The sequence below is a fragment of the Urocitellus parryii genome, chromosome 6 (assembly GCF_045843805.1).
Source record: "Urocitellus parryii isolate mUroPar1 chromosome 6, mUroPar1.hap1, whole genome shotgun sequence".
Classification (NCBI taxonomy): Eukaryota; Metazoa; Chordata; class Mammalia; order Rodentia; family Sciuridae; genus Urocitellus; species Urocitellus parryii.
In genome coordinates, this window is record NC_135536.1 from 30430896 (window position 1) to 30449409 (window position 18514).

General features: G+C 35.2%; 1 protein-coding gene across 1 annotated transcript in view; it reads right to left on the reverse strand.

The window, feature by feature from the left end:
- The window catches only part of Sipa1l1 (signal induced proliferation associated 1 like 1), a 355392-nt gene that overhangs the window by 153225 nt on the left and 183653 nt on the right, over positions 1-18514 (reverse strand). The gene's annotated exons all lie outside the window — the stretch shown is intronic.

The window sequence follows — 18514 nt, forward strand, 5'->3', positions numbered from 1 at the left end:
CCCTCTTTTGTTGTTTTAAAATTGAGTCTTCCTTATTTACTGATTTTTCAGCGCTAGGGACTCACATCCTCCTGCTCTTGGCCTCATAAGTAGCTAGGATGACACCACACCTGGCCTGAAATTGTGTATCCATTTTATAAATTAGTATAGAGAACTTCAATTCTTTTAAATCTTGATTCTTCCCATTCAGTAACATATACAGCTTCTATTTTACTTAGCTTGGCCTTAAGTTCTTTAATTGATAAAGCCACTGAGAATCTTTTGTTAGATTTATTATAAGGCATATTAAAATATTATTGAGACTAGGAATGTTTATGTAATCCCATTTTCTAATATGTTGCTAGTGTGCTACAAAGCTACTGATTTTTAAAATTTACTTATATCCAGTAATTTTACTGAATTTTTTGTTTTTAATTCTATTTTTTTGAGACAGGATCTCACCAAGTTGGTTTTGTGATCCTCCTGCCTCTGACTCGTAAATCACTGGGATTACAGGCATGTGCCACTATGCCTGGTCTGAATTCCCATTAGAGTTAATATTTTAATGATTCTCTTTACTTTTTTAGATAATATTTTTAGGTTTTTTTCCTTTTGTTGCCTAATTGAGTTAGCTGGTAGTTACCATGACTATATTTAAAATAAAATGTTGACACTTAAAAGTAGAATACTGAATGCCACAATGAATCCCACTATTATGTGTAATTATGCATTAGTTCAAAATTTTTGAAGTAGATATATCCTCTTTAACATGTTTATATATGCAAAAGAATATAAAAGGAATATATAGGGAAATGAAAGAACTTCAGAGGAATATGAGAAAATGAAAAGATTTGGGGGGGAGGAAGGAATTCCCTCTTTATAAATATTTGTTATAATGTGGTTTTCCAATAAATACAATTACTTTGGAAAGAATATCAAAGAAAGTACACATACTTCATAATTTTTATTAAGTGTAATGAGAGTTCAGTAAGAAAGTAATGAAAACATGGCAGAATATTAAAAGGAGTAACTCTTGCCACATGTGGATATTTACTTTTCAATGGTGCAGGATGTCAGTCAACAGTAGATAAATGACTGCTCTGTATTGTTCACCATTTTCATTAAAAGCAAATGGCAAGGAGTCCATTATAGATTAGATTCTCACATTTTCTATGACATGACTTTAATAAGAAAAGAAATGGGTTATGCTTTGAAAAGCATTTTTTAAATGCTTTGAATTTTGGCTTGATTACAAAAATAATGAAAGATGGACCTTCAGTAATATCACTAGGCAGCCCTTCCCATTCCCTTTCCAAAAACAGAGCAACAACATCGGTAACAAAAGCTAATATTTATGAAGTCTCCTGTGAGACTAGATTTCCAAGGCCTAGCAAATTAATAAGAAAGCAAAAGCAATGTCTTACTGAAAAAGTTTCATTATATTTACAAGAGAAAACTTAGCAACAGAATGAAGATATAAAGTGAATAGGACATTAGAGTAAACATGAAGATGAAAGATGCTAAAACAAAGACAAAGAAAAAAAGAAAATTTCCAAATAGAAACTCCAAAATGTTATATCTGAATAAACAAGAATCAATGTTTCTCAAAAGAGGATCCACTCCCTACATTTTTACCAACTACATAGAATTCTTGCCAGTCTGATATCAAAACCAGGTATTCTTTCTACAGAACAAATCAGAGGACATGATTCAAAAAAATGAAAGGAAAAGACAAAACAGGTGTCTTTACCATAATAATTAAAGTATTGGAAAGTACTGACAAAAAGCTTGTGAAAGTAGCTAGTGCCTATTTGAGAAATGAGTAAACAGCTAGACTGGGTAAAGAAAGAAGAAAGAAATGCCAAGGACAAGAACTGATAAAAGCACCAAGGAAGAGGAAGAGACTGCTCATATTTCTAAGCAGAGTAACTTCTGGAACAAAAGCAGGTCTACAGGTTTTTTGTTTGTTTGTTTGTTTGTTTTTAATAGAAAAAGAGAACTCATAAAAATTAATTCAATTATTTACAGAAAACCAAAGAAGAGTGGGTCTGGAGACTAGAGAGCAAAAAGTTAATTATCTGTTTTTTGGTTTGGGGTGTTTTGTTTGTTTGGTGATGGGGACTGAATCAGTTCATAATAAGAGACCTAGGTTTGCTTGATAGCACAAGGCCCTAGGTTTGATTCCTAGAACCAGAAAGGGGAGGGGAGGAATTAAGAAAGTAGAAAAGAAAAGAGGAAGGTAGTTAATATTTAGATTATTTTGTGCTTACTTTGTGGCTGGGGAGTGTAGGAGGCAGGTTGTATTAAGAAAAGAAGGACCAGAAATACACCCTTGGTGCAGTAAAAACAACACAATGAGCACCAAGAAGGCTGAAGCCTTAGGAAAGGCTGCCCAGAGAATGGAGCTCAAATATCAAAGTAAAGTTAAAAACCTAGCAAGGATGTAAAACTTTGACAAGGTCAGTGAAGAAGGGAGCATGCATTGCAGCAGAGAGGAATGAATCAAGGAGTGCTGCACAGTAAAGCAGTACTGTAGCAGTGGTCAGGGAGGGCATAAACTGAGAAGTGAGCGTTTGCCCAAAAGTGGCCAGACATCAAGGCAATTGGGACACCAAAGGGACCAAGTGCACAAAGACAGAAAACAAACAATGGAATGAATGAGAGTTGGGTGTAGAAAAGTGGTATAGCATGTGCTGAGCATGAATAAGGCATCCCCTCCCACACCAAAAAAAAAAAAAAAAAAAAAGCAAAGAAATTAATGAAACAAAGTAATACATACCTTTGCAGCCAAACACGGGGATCAACATTCTAGTCAATTATCTATGGTATGTTTAAGAAAACTGAGCAAATTTAATTTAAAAGTTAGTTTATATTATAGGATCAAAGTACAAGTTTTAAGTGTGTCCAATGAAAACAAAATGAAACAAAGTAACTAGGAGGTATCTTAGCAAAACGGAAGATAAGAACTGGAAAATGAAAAGAGAACCTATAAAATTAATCCAAAGTCATACTCTGAGGAAAATATGTAACTTAAAACAAAGAAAAGAACATAAAAATGTTTATAAAATAAAAGGAAAATTTAATAAACTGTAAACAATGATTTAATAAATAAAACTAAAATAGGGTTATTTGACAACATAAAATCTCTATATTGCTAAAAAACATAGAAGAAGTATAAGTAAACTAAGTTGGAGATTAGAACACATATATACACCAACAAATATTTTTAAAAATCTGAAAATTAATATGTAAGCAAAGGACATCAATGATTTCCTATTCAAAACATAAGAGGGGCTGGTAACATAGCTCAGCATTTATAAGGACCTAGATTTAATCCATAGCACCATTAAAAAAAAAAAAATGTAAAAACACAACAGCAAAAAACATAGAAAAGACCAATAAAGTTTAAAAAATTAAAATACTCCTAAATATAGGAATTACAGACATTATAGTTATCCTTTCAAACTCAAAGAAATTTTGAGTTCTTAAATTAAGAATTCACACATTACATATTCCATATGCACAGGTGAAAATATACACCACAGCACATGAAATAAAACAAAAATTAGTCATCCAACCAATTCTAAGAGTTAAATTGGTTTCCAATACCAACACTAAAAATATTAGAGAAAAATACTGAGAATTTACCAAACTTCTAGCAACCATAAAACAATTGTGTAATTATTGATGCACATAAATAAAATCTGAGGCAATATAATAAAATCTGTTAATAATCCACATAAATAAAAGAATAAAAGTATAAAATCATTTAACAGACACCAAATAGTCATTACAAAATTCTATACAAACTTTGTTAGGAATGGACTCGATTTTTTAATGGCATTTAATTAATATAAAGCAATTAACTATTTTAAGAGAATCAATAATTCACTACATCATAAAATGAAAATGATATAAACATTAGAGAAAAAAATACAAAAAAACTATTTTTTTAAAGGCCATAGGCATGTTAGCTCTTATAGTGACTCCATTATCCCCATGGCCTATTATGTTATCAGGCACAGAAATTGAGACAAATAGTATATATAAGTACTATGAATAAAACATGATTACTTACATATAGAGTTTACACAAGTTATTCAGAAAAATACAAACAGCAGTTCTTTGCACAGTGACAAGTATGACTAACAAAAGATCTATACTGGGAATGTATCATTTTGCAATGTCAAATAACATTTTGCTACCTAAAGAAGTAACAAATTGAAGAACAGGAAGATGCCATTTACAAGAGGAAAAAAGACTAGAAAATATTTAATGTTAACTACCATAAAATTAAAAAATCAACAATTTTTCCTTTGTTGAATAACAAATTTTTAAAACTGATAATACTGCCAGAGAAACTGAGAAAAGAACTTGTATTTTTATATTTTCCTACTAAGCACTGTAAATTAGGACAGTGCCACTGGATTGTAATCATCAGCTAAATGCTTCAAAAGCCACTGATATGTGAGGTTTCTAAATAAAAAAAAAGCAATATACATGAATAAATATGCAAAGCATAGCATAGTTAATAGCAGCACAGAATGAAAGTTAATTAAACACATCATTGTAAAATGGTTGTGTCCATTATAATATTAATAATAAACTGTAATGATTTAATAAATATAACTAAAATAGGGTGATTTTTAAATGATATACATGGGAAATTTTTTATTTGAGTTTAAAAATTAGAATATAAATTTATGTATGTACATATATATGATTGTCACTGCCCACATATTTTGAAAATAAAGCCAGGCGTGATGGCACATGCCTGTAATCCCAGCAACTGGGGAGGCTGAGGCAGGATGATAACAAGTTAAAGACCAACCTCAGCAACTTAGTGAGTACTCTGTCCCAAAATAAATATAAAAAGGGCTGGGAATGTGGCTCAATGGTCTCTGAGTTCAACCCCCAGTAACCCCCCACTCCATCACCTCCAAGCATTTTAATTTTAAATAAAATTAGACAGCTACTGGAAATATTCCTTTTAAAAACAGACAAATTCATCAAATAAGTTTCAAATTTCAATTGTAGAGTATCATGGCTAAAATTCTATTTTTTGATTATATACTTAATATTAAGGAAGACTTTAAACCAAATATTTGCTATCCTCATATCTGAATCACCCAGGAAAATGACAGGGTATGACTACAAAAGAATGTGTGAAATAAGAATTTCCAAAATAAAATCAATGATTTATTCAAAGAAATAAGATTCAAAGGAATTCAATGTGGACCAGACTTCTGAGCTTATCTAGTACACACTGTACTAGGTCTGCTTCCAGTAGGTGTGACAGACACTGTTCATGACCTATTCCATGCACCTCCCTCCCAATTCTTCACTAATAATATTCTCACTTTGTTCAGGCAGGCGAGTGGCACCATGCCATGAATTTTCTCCTCTAGCCCCTGCAGACAAATCCAGAATTTTCTAAATCAGCCATAACCCTATGCTTCTTGGCAGTGACTAGTCTAGGGGTGACTACTTCATCTCTCTGACCAGTGAGAAAAGGAAGTAAAAGTCTGCAGCATACAACTTCTTGGCAAACTTTAGCTTTCCTGATAAAAAGGAACAGTCTCAGCTAGTCTCTGCCCTCTACTTTCTTCCTTCCCTTCCTTCTGCCTAAAAGAAAAAGAAGCACCTTCAATTCATGAGGCCAGCAAGAGGAAAGACACCAAGGACAAAGAGCCAGGTCCCTGGTCATATCAATGAGCACATGTTCCAGCCAGGGAGAGTTTACTTCTGAGACAGTTTCTTAAGTGAAAAAATAAATTTTCATTTGCTGAAACCATCAGAGTAGCTTATGGTTGACTACATTTTTAACTGGCACAACAAATACCAGTTAGCAGATAAATGTTATTTTCACTCTCAAATAGTTGCCATTTAATTTTTGCCCAAACTAGACAATATTTTGATCAAACACTAAGTTTACATAGGAGTTTGTAAATAGAATGAATAAATAAATAAATGTTAGACTTCAATAGGATCTTTAAGATGCATCTCTAAATTTAGTTCCAAAGTCCATTAAAGACATAAAAATCTCACACAAAAAGCATTTGGTGTACTAATAAAAAGCCTCACTCTCTCAGCCTGTATTTCAATGGTTATTCAAGAAAAAGTACTCCATGGCTCAGGGAAATGTCATGACTTTTCATACAAAAAAAAAAATGTAAAAATAAGCTTACTTAATTTTCCTGATTGTTTCTTAAATTTTGATTTTTGGAAAACATGACTTTGGAAGTTTCAAAATTAAGCCTTTTACTTGGTAGGAAAAAACGCAGAAAAGTTTTTTTGAGGGTTTTTTTTTTTTGGGGGGGGGGTCACTGGGAATTGAACTCGGGGCACTTGACCACTCAGGGCACATCCACAACCCTATTGTGTATTTTATTTAGAAACAGGGTCTCACTGAGTTGTTTAGAGCCTCACTTTTGCTGAGGCTGGCTCTGAATTTGCAATTCTCCTGTCTCAGCCTCTGGAGCCACTAGGATTACAGACATGTGCCACTGCACCCTCAGGCAGAAAAAGTTTTATTCTACTTGTCATGACAAATCTGGCTTAGATTATTCTAATGATGAATCAAAAAGAAGGTCCTTTCTTTAATGCTCTCTTTATTACTCTATGCTTACTGATCAGGTAAATAAAAGAGTCACAGTATTTCACATGGACTCTCTATAAGATTATTATTGCCCTAAATGATAAAATCATGAATCCTTGATAAGATCTTGATACAATCTTGGTATAAATTTTTTGCTGGGAGAATTCAATGCTATTGGGAAAAATTTCCATAAGCAGTACCTATTATTAAGGAAAGCTGGAAAAGCATTGCTTTTCTTGCTACACCTTTCTCTACAAAAAGTGAAGCTGCAATTTAGATTGAGCAGAAAATGAAAATGTTGACATCTGCTGCTAGTTTGCATGCTTCAAAATATTAAAGTGGAAACATTCTCAAGATTCACACCCTAACTTTTTCTCAGACACACGTGTATGCTGGTATTATATCAGCCACAGTCTTTCATACCATTTCTGATTGTGATTATAGAGTGGTATACTGAGACCGGCAGGAGGTAGGGGTGCTGGGGACTGAAGCCAGGGCCTCACATATTCTAGGCAAATGCTCTACCACTGTGCTACACCACCAGCCCTCATTGAGGCTCTTAGCTAATCTTCTTCCACAACAAAAATCTATCCTGAAGTTCTCCCCCTATCCAGTTTTCTACCATAGTAAAAACCTGTGATCAGGGCTGGATTGTAGCCCAAGGGTAAAGTGCTTGCCCAGCATGTGAAAGGACACCACAAACAAAACAAAACAAAAAACCAAAAAGGTAAAAACCAGGTTCATCTTTACAACTACAATTTTACCTAGACATAGTTATAAGACCAGTGAGTGTTTAATTAAAAGCCTAATACATTTTGGGCAAGAGCAAAAGTATTCCTTTTCCCTCTGTTTCTCAATCTCTGCTCTTATAGCCACTCAAGAAATATTTACTCTTCAACAAATATTTCAGGCACTGTTCTCTTTGCAGAAGATATTGATCTACAAATGTTTACATTTAGTGAGAGAGAGACAATAAAATATATTATGTAGGAGAAACAAAGTACTTAGGCTTGGAATTCAATGAAACATATATGTAACCAAGAATACTAATTCTAAAAATAGGGTTTTGGTTTAAAAACCAAGAGAAAATTTATTTATTGGTTTTACATATCACAAACCAATACCTGTAATCACTTCCTATAATATAGGTTAGTAGTATATATATTTCTGGCAAGTTGAGAATATTTCAAGTGATTTATATATTTTTCTTAAATCTGAACTTGTGCAAATTAGAAAATTAGCAGTTATCATAATAAAATAAGACAGATAATATTTCATGTGATATTTGGTAGTCTATTTGAGCCTATTGCTACAATGTATGATGCTCCTCTTATAGGAAAGATTCAATTTTCATTTCTGGACCTCTTAAAACAAAGTATAAACTCAGGAGCCAATCACAACTCACTTTATTCATTTAATCTTTTTTATTCAAGAAAGTACTTCACAAGGACCCAGTAACAGAACCACAGGGATAGAATTAAAATGAAATATCAAATGGCAGATAAACATAAGCTAATTTATTTTTGTGTGTGTGTGTGTAGAACTGATAGCTTTCTTAAACTGAGTCCTTAGGTACAGTATTGTGTATAGTATAATAAGTAATGAGATGGAATCTGTTACTTGAAGGCTCTGAGCGATGATCTCCATATTTAGTATTGTACATGTTGGAGAGTGACAGACTCAGCACACTTGGACTAGTCTTTTATTGCCCTTAGGAGATGCAGAAGATGACTCTTGAGTGTCCTTCATATTTTTCAGGTTGGAATTTTTCTTTAGGGGTGGGTGGGTACTGGGGCAATTTTCCACTGAGCTGCACTTCCAGCTTTTTTTTTTTTTTTTTTTGAGACAGGTCTTGGTAAGTTCCCCATGCTGTCCTTGAACTTGCGAACCTCCTGCCTTAGCTTCCTGAACACCACTTCCAGCCAGATAGGAGTTTTTGTTTGAAATTTGTAGCCTATCCAGTTACAGATTTTGAGCTTTGCTCAAATTTGGAATATTCTTTTCAGAACTTCAGATACAGATATGCCTAGAATGATGTAAAATATTAATCCACCAGTTTACTTGAATTATAGTGTTAGAATTTTCCATGAGGAAAAAATGCTCTGAATTACATGGCTTTCCAACACTGACGTCTACTTTAAAACCATCTAAACTTAATACCCATTTGGTTGACTAAGGGTTAAAGAGAAAGAGAAGAGGAAAAAAAAAAAGAACACAGAAGAAAAATAGTTTTTTCCTCTTCAGTCATTACTGTTTTTAACCTAACATGTCTCTCAAAGTGTTTAGCTCCATGGTGATGAGAGCCAATGTTAAAAAAAAAAACAAAAAAACAGAAACACTGAAAGAACAAATCCCCTCAGAATATTTTAGGGTTTCTAGTACAAAGCTTATTGTGGAAATACAGAAACATACAAGTTGAAAATAGATTCTTATAACCATTGTAATGGTGTATGATGAACAATCTTTGTAACAACTTTTATATTTCCCAATGCCAAGAAAAGATATTTAATGTTTAGTAGAGTGGATTTTCAATGGGTAATTATGCCTTACACCCCCCTGCCCTGTCCCCAAGGGCTTTTGGCAGTATCTGGAGACATCTGTGGTCACAATTGAGAGTGTGCTACTCGCAGCCAGTAGAGAGAGGCCAGGCAAAGGAAACAGAAAAATCTTAAAACATGAATAATTTAGTATGTCCAAGGTAAAAAGAGCTAATGTGGCTGGAAGGGCAGAGGGATGATATGCTGCAGGAGACACAAATGGGTGTCCTGCCACAAGGAAGCTGGAGGCCCTCCCTAGTGAGGGTGATTTTAAGAGCAACATGGGCTAGGGGTACAGATGAGTGGTAGAGCATGAGCTTAGCATAACAAGGCCCCAGGTTCAATCCCTAGCATGAAAGGGAAAAAGAAGAAGAAGAAAAAAAATAGGTTGGCTGCCTTGGGTGGTGGGGGTGGGGGTAGACCTGCAGTCCCAGCTACTCAGAAGATTGAGGCAGGGAGATCCCCTGATCTCAGAAGTCTACAGCCAGCTGGACAACAAGAGCAAGACTTTGTCTCAAAATAAAAATAAGTGAATAAATATACATATAGGTACCACGTGAAGTGGTTGCAGAGTCCCACAGCTTGGTCTCATCATATGACCACCTCAAGATTCAAATGGTTCGTATTAAGGTGAGAACAGCAGAGATGGAAAGAAAGGGAGAGAATGGGAACTTTGCTGGTAGAAACAATAAGGCATACTGATAGAATGGAAGAGGTCAGGAATCATAACATACAGATAAGTTTAGAAAGATAAATCGGGGATAACTCCTGAATAGCTGGAGCATCTGGGCAGATGATTCTTCCAAGAAATTCCAAATGAGAGAAAAAAAGATCTGAGGGCCAGAAATTGGGTGACCAACCATCCTGCTGTGCTTGGGATTGAGGGATTTCCTAGAATATAGGACTCCCAGTGTTAACCAAGAAGGTCTCAGCAAACCAGGAGGAGCTAGCTGATCACCCTAGATATAAGTGAAAAGTCCTCTGCTAACCATGCAGAATGAGTGAGGTCTGCTGGATGTGGAGGTGGAGACACCAGGAAGGCAGATGGAAGGAAGCAGTATGAACAAGTAGGAACCGCAGAGGCACACAGATGATTTTTTTTCTCACATACATGACGATAGTGGAATGCATTACAATCATAATTATTCATTCACAACACCATTTTTTGTAACTCTGTACATAAAGTATGTTCAAGCCAAATTATGCCAGTATACATGAGCTCTCTTATTATTTTTTTTGCATTACAATTCTTAATACACCTTTATACCACAATTTATCATATCTGTAATTGTATATAAGGTATGTTGACACCAAATTCACATCACATGGATGGTGGAAGGAGACACAGATGATATTTAAAGTCACGGATTAGGTGGTATTACCTCAGGAGAGAAGACAAGAGGGTCCCAAACAGAGCTGGCTTTTCTTTTTCACAGATAATATGTGTACTTATAGGTGTGGCCTCAGCCAGGCTCTCTATCCAATCTTCAGATTTCAGACTCCATGCTTTGATCCTAACTTTTCAAACTTTACCAGAAGAATCACAAACATTAAGTAAAATGCACATATCAGATATTCTGAGTAACCTAACCTAAGCTCTTGGCTTAATCCTTGAGTTTTGACTTCCCCACGTCATACCCAGTCTGAGCAATTCTTTAATGGTCATAAAGCAGCCGACCAGCATGAATCAGGTTTACTGTCCATTACTTCTCTTTGTCTTGCCCAAAACTTCAACAAAAAGAAATCCCACTATTGCCACAAACATTTGGCCTCACTTTTCCTGTTCCAAATCCTACTTCCTCCCCTTTTCTTAATTATCTCCCCAAAACATGACCTTCAATTCCCACAGTCAAAAAACCAAATTCTCACAAATGAGGAAAAGAAAGAAGAAAATGGTCTTCAGGGGTGAGCTCCATTTGAGAGGGGCTGGCTGTTGAGTGCTTTAGTGTCTTTGGAAAGTTTCCTCACACCCTTGGCTACAACTTAGTACACTGGTATTCACAAAAAAGGAACAACTACCACAATGACTCAACAGATGGCCCATTTAAATTATAGGATTAATACAAAGTGTCCAGTGACCTATTTCAAGTAACTAAATGGAAACCCTCCCAACTAGCCAAATTGTGATTGGAAATACCAAATGATTGCAGCTGACCTTAAAATCTAACTCTGTCCAGTCAATGTGGGCAGAAAGAGAATAAATAAAACATCAGAAAGAATCAAAAGAGATCAGAATAGCTGCCAGCAGAATTACCTGGAAAAAAATATGTGAGATAGCTCTGTCTCCATGGGGGCAAGCATCCTGGGTTCCGGAGGACCAGTTTCAGGGCATTTAAAAACAATGGGGAGGGAGGGGTATGGCTCAGTGCTAAAGAGCTTGCCTGGCATGCATGAGGACCTGGGTTTGATCCCTAGCACCATAAATAAATAAAATCTCCCACCAGAAAAGTCTCCCCCGAAATGATAATAAGGTAATTGAAAAAAATAAAATTTCAGAAGAAATAATCAGGAATAAATTAAAGTAAATCCAAACATACTGATAAATAGATCTCATTGTGGGGCCCTCTGGAAGATCAAGGGAGGTCATCCTTGAAAAGGGCTGTTTACAGAACTTAAAAACATTTAAATGCTGAATCACTTTGAATTCTGTAAGTTTAATAAAAGTGAAAAAATTTTTATCATATCTAAGATTATAAAACAGAAAAAGCTGACTTGGGTTTAAAATTAGAAACAAGAATACTAACCCATAAAGGCTAAGACTTAATGGTTCATGGTCAAATAAAGTTTAAGCAACACCTCACTATATAAGCATGGCTTTCATTTCACTTTTATACTTATGTTGGCTTTTCATCACTGTAACAAAAATCCCTAATAACTTTAAAAAGGAAAAGTTTATTTGAGTTCATGATTTCATTGGTTTAGTCCATGGTCAGCCGATTCCATCACTCTAGGCCTGAGGTAAGGCAAGACATCATGGCAGAAGGGCACAGGGGTGAAAAGCTGCTGGCTCAAGGCAGCCAGGAAGCAGGAGTCAGGACAAAATACAATTCCCCAGGGCACATCTGCAGTGACTATTTGCTCCAGCCTCACCCTACCTTCCTACAATTACCACCCAGTAATTCAATCAGTTCTTAATCCCACAAATGGATTAATTCACTCATAGGTTATAGCTCTCGCGATCTAATCATTTCATCTTTGAACATTCCTACATGGCCATATGAGCTTTTCTGAGGCACATTTGTATTCAGTGTTGTTATCCAAACCATAACAACACTGAATACAAATTTTTCCCCCAAAATTAACAGTATTAGAAATGTGGATACCTCCATGTATATTACACTTAATTTTTCTATTGATGGAATTCTAATAACTGCATTTTTACAAAACATAAAACATAATCATATACACTGATCTGATGCATAAATATCATCATCACATTCTTCACCCTAAGAGTCTAAACAAAAAAACCCATGGGTACTTAAATTAAAAAGACATTTTATCTTTCATACTTTTTTACCTTTGAAATTTTGAAAATGATATGAATAACAAGTAGGATACATTTGCCTGAAATAAGAAATACATAATATTATACACACACACACACACACACACTAAAAAGGGCGTGTGTGTGTGTGTGTGTGTGTGTGTGTGTGTGTATACAAACTGGAGATTCAATCCAGGGGCACTTAACCACTAAGCAACATCCGCAGCCCTTTTTATTTTTATTTTGACACAGGGTCTTTCTAAGTTGCTTTATGCCTCAAAATTGCTGAGGCTAGCCTCAAACCTGTGATCCTTCTGCCTTAGCCTCCCAAGCTGCTGAGATTACAGACACATGTCATTGTGCCTGGCTCAATCTGCATATTTTTAAAATGCCTTTAATTAATTCATCTTCATTCCAATGAAATAAATATGCCATGCCTTATATATCTATTTATTGTATTTGCAATAAGACATTTGACATAATTTTATAGTTTTAATTATCTAAAAATAATCCCTCACTGGTACCTTCTTTTTTTAAAAAAAAATGTGTTTTGGTCCATAGTTTTGGTTTTGTTTATCTGTTTCTGTTTATCTGTTTTGTTCAGTACTGGGGACTAAATCCAGAAGTGCTCTACCACTGAGTACCATATCCAGCCCTTTTGTTTTTATTTCATTTTTTAAATTTTGAGAAGGGGGTCTCACAAAGTTGCCCATGCTGGCCTCTAACTTTCAGTTTTCCTGCTTCAGCTTCCTGAGTCAAGGGAACTACAGGTATGTGCCACCATGCTCAGATGATGTGTTAGAGCTCTGTAAGAAAAAGCAGAGCTATTTAATGAAGTGGCGATTTGACTAAGTCAGACAACAGACATCATTTGGATTTCATATCTATATATCTCATTCCATATATATATATGGAATGAGACACCTGAGGTGGGAATCTTGAAGTGCAGGTCCCCAACATTTGTGACCCAGGAAAAGACAGAACGTGCTCTGCGTACAATAAGAAGTCAGAGAGCTGTTCTACTGACCAGCAAATGAAGTTCTCCATAGGAATGTTCCAATACAAAAATTATTCTGGAAAACTAATGCATTCAAAAATTACTTTTGTAATTTTTCTAATAAAAATTATAACAAAATATAGACATGCATATAAGCAAAAAAAAAAAAACCAAACTTTTCAACAAACTCATTCATTCAAAAGCATTTTGTGAGTTTTAAATGCATATAAAATTCCAGAGTTCCTAAAGACAAAAAAGTTTTTGAGAGCTAAAAAACTTTTAGGAGAGCTCCTCACACACAAATCCCCACAGGGCAGGCAGCAATAGCCATCAAAATAATTCTGATAACTACACTTGTGGCTGGATTTGGAAACTTCACCCAGAGTGATAGCACCACAACTACTGAGAATAAGTGTAAGCACAGGTGGAAGAAAAAAGGGGAGTCACTATCTAATCTTGGGCAACTGCACAGGAAGAGCAAAGAGAATCAGTACAATCATCTCCCTTGGCAGGCCTTTCCTCTTACTTCCATCAAACCGGGTAAAATAATCCATCCCTTCCAAGAAACAATTCACACTTTCAAAGCACTTTCCATGCTTTACAGTGAGTTCTTTGGGGACAGAGACCAGGTCTTACCAATCTGCACAAAGTCAGTCACACAGTACCTGCTCAACAAATATTAGCATAAATAGACGGTGGGGACTGGGGTTGTGGCTCAGCGGCAGAGCGCTTGCCTAGTACTGGGGAGGCCCTGGGTTTGATCCTCAGCACCACATAAAAAACAACAACTAAAATAAAGGTTACATTCTTTAAAAGGAGGAGGAGAGGAGGAGGAGGAGGAGGAGGAGGAGGAGGAGGAGGAGGAGGAGGAGGAATGGCAAGAAAAGTCAGCAAAATAGAAGTTATTTTCAAAGAAGTAGGAGAACCAAGAGCAAAAGAAAGCACAGGAATAGGTTCACTGAGCATTATTGACTTGGAAATCACATCACAAAATTACAGGTGTTAAGAACAGAAGACACAGTGTAAAAATTTTAGACATAGCTGAACCAACATTTTTTTTTTTTTTCCCCTCTAAGATCAGGAATAAGGTAAGGATGTCTATTCTCACCACTCCTGGTTAGCAATGTACTGAACATTAGAGCTTGCTCAGGTAGGCCAGAAAACAAGACTTTAAAGGCACAAAGATGAGAAAGGAAAAAGTAAAACTGTCATTATTCACGGGCATTGATCATGATTATGTATGTCATTAACCTTATAAAATACATACAACAAAATATTGAAACTATCAACTGAATTTAGAAGGTTTACAGGATATCGGGTCAATATACAAGTAGCCAAGTAGCAATTGTGCATCTATTCACTAGCAAATCAACAATAAGATGAAATTTGAAAAACAATATTTATATGAGGACTAAAATCCAATATATCTTATAAATCTCTACTATAACTAATGAAAGATGTACAAATTTCCAATACTGAAAACTAATGCTCAGAGAAATTAAGTGGAGAGGTTCATGGATGGCAAACTCAATATTATTAAAAGTCTATTCTACACAAATTGAAAAATATGTTGGGTGAAATTTCATTTAAAATTTTGCAGTCTTGTCAGACACAGTGATGCATGCCTGTAATCCACACCACTCAGGAGGCTGAGGCAGGAGAATAGCAAGGTTGAGGCCAGCCTGGGAAACTTTAAAGCTACATACTTAGTACCATAAATAAATAAATAAATAAACAAATAAATACATACATACATACATATATACAAACAAATAAGATCTAGCAGGTTTTTTTTAATCAAAAAAGAAAGTCAATTTTAAAGATTAAATGAAAATTAAAATGACCTAAAATACACAAAGCCATTAAAAAATAAGAATGAAGATGGAAGAGTAATTATCTGATTTTGAGACATATTATAATTGTGTGAAATTGGCTCAAAAACTGACAAGTAGACCACTGGAAGGGAAAATACACATACATGGTCAATTAATTTTCAAGCTAGACACTGGATGAGTTGAACAGGAAAAGTTAGTCTTTTCAACAAATTATATTAGAAATATATATTTTAAAAAAACAAAGGTAAACTTAACATTTGCCTCATTTGGTACACATCAGAAAAATTAGACATGGGGCCAGGCACAGTGGCACACACCTGTAATCTCGGCAGATAGGGAGGCTGAGCAGGAGGAGCACAAGTTCAAAGCCAGTCTCGGCAACTTACCGAGACCCTAACCAACTTAGCGAGACCCTGTCTCAAAATAATAAAATAAAATGGCCTGGAGATATGGCTCAATGGGTTCAAATCCCAGTACCAAAAAAAAATTAGACATGGGTTATCAACCTAAATGCAAATGATAAAACCTTAAAGCTTTATGAAGTAAACAAAGGAAAATACCTTTTTATTACTGAATAGGTAAAGATTCTTAGATAACACAGTAAGTACTAATCACGAAAAATACTTGATAAATTAGATTTCTTATTAATATTTCTGTTCACTGAGACATCATTTTAAAAAATAAATAGGCAAACTGTAGACCAGAAAAAAATATACATAATGCCTATATCTGACAAAGGAATAATATCTAGAATCTATTATATACACATGCATACAATATATATCATACACAGAAAAGATATTACAAATTGACAATAAAGGCAGTAATAATAATTTGGAAAAAGCAATCAAGACTTGGAAATGACACTTCAAAAAAAAGATAATGACTATATGAATGGTCACTAAGCACATAAAAGGATGTTCAGAGTTATTAGCCATCAGGAAAAAGCAAATTAAAACCACAATAAGATACTCTTTTAATGGCTAAATTTTTTTAAAAAAAATTGACAATACCAAATGATGATAAAAAATATGGAGTGACTGAAACTCTCATGAAATGAACTGCTGGTACAACTATAAAATGGTATGATCACCTTGGGAAAAGAGTTTGGGAGTCGTAACATAGTAAAACAGGCACCTACCCTATAACTTAACAATTCTATTCCTAGGCATCACTCAAGAGAGATCAAAGTAGATGCCTATAAAATGACTTATACACAAATGTCTACAGTAATCCTATTTAAAACAGCCAATAACTAGAACAGCATAAACCTTAAGAACATTTAAGAACTATGCATTTTACTGGATGTATATTTAAACTTTTTTTAAAAAAAAAATTGGTACTAAATGTATGATAAGCACAAATTCTAGCACCGAGCTATACCTCCAGCCTCAAAAATTTCTTGTTATTGGATATTTCTTTTTCTCATTCAGCAAGGACATCACTTCCAAGATGAATGACATAACTTTTTCCTTATTAGACCTAGCTATAACACTGTACTTTATTAAAATCCAAAATTCCTGAATCTATGAATCAATTTTATCAGTCTTTCATATTATTTTGAATTTGATATAGATTAGGAAAAAAAGAGCAAACTGCATGAGCTCTGAAATGTCCCCTAATCAGGCAGTCTTACAATACAGGCAATAATCGGCTGTCTCTTCCCCTCAGTGGGACAAGCTGCTGACAGCAAGCGATTAGAGTTCTGAAACAATTCCAAGAGGCCTGTCAATGTAAACAACTGACCAATCTCGACCAATGTCAGATCTCCAAGAGATTATATTTTAGAGCTTCCCATCAGAGTCAACACAGGTTTAATATGAAATACAAGAAAGCATTTCTGATGAGAAGCTGCTGCAGAAGCAGTTACAGGCCCACTTCCAAATATGAGATGGCACCATTCGCTGCACGAGGCATGCTCACAGAGGAGCATCATGCAGCAGAAGCAGCTTTTCTTCTCCCACAGGGTGTTGCTGACTTCACACACACAACCACAGTTCCACTCTCCAGCCCAGCAAAATATTTAATCCCTCAGAAAGGGGATGGAAACGCCTTTCCTCCTTTAGTTCTCCCTGCAAATTCTATTTCCTGTGGTCCTGGTCACACATCTCTCCATAAGAACAGTCTTCACATCAATAGGTACACACTGAAAAGCCTGAGGATCAAGAGTTAAATCACAAAATAAGAGGCATTATTCTACATAAAAGCTCAACAAAAGCTGCCAAGTCTATCTTTCAAAGAAATGGTCTCCTCTCTAAGAAGTTAGATTGAGATGCTCAGCAACAGTCATTTCGAAAGCCAGCTGTTTTTCTTTTGGTCAAGAACTTCATGGTCATTGCTAACAGAAACTTACTGCTGAAAATAAAGGGTAAAGACTCTTCTGTTTGTAAATATTAGAGAATACCAACAACTCATTTTCATGTAATATATGACACATTGTTCAATGTCAAATACTTTTCCTTTGTAAAAGGACCAAGCAGGTAAAAGCTGGTCTAGTCGAGAAAAAAATCATTCCCTGGAAGCAATATTGTTAAGAATAGCTGGTTTTCAGAGGGAGGTTATGAAGTAAGCAGAAGACAGACACTGGGCAGCTCAGGCATAGAATAACAGTAATGACAGTGCCCCTATCACGTATGACACAGGATAGTTCACTTGCAAACATTTTTATAAACTCCTTATCTCATTGTTGAAAAAGTGGGAAGGACTGCAGAGAGCATCCCTAAGCAAGCTGTGCACAGATGTTTTCCAAAAAGACCACATGGCCTTACAAAGGTGACATGAAAAACAACAAAGCCCTCTGCTCTTGGAGGAAAAAGTAACAAAATAAATATTGTTACCTCTTCTCTTATGCTGAAGTAGCTGAAAAATGATAGCTGAGAAGCTATTTTGTAGACTACTGTGTTCTCCCAGATTGGAAAGCAACACAGCATGACTGCAGCTAGTGTTAAAGGACCTGAGAAACAAGGACCATAACTGCTGAAGAAACCAGATTTTCTTTCCTTCTTTTCTTTTTCTTTTTCAGTTGTCAAGCATTGAAACTTACAGAGATAGGTCTATTCTGTCCTGCTTATGCAAAAATAACCA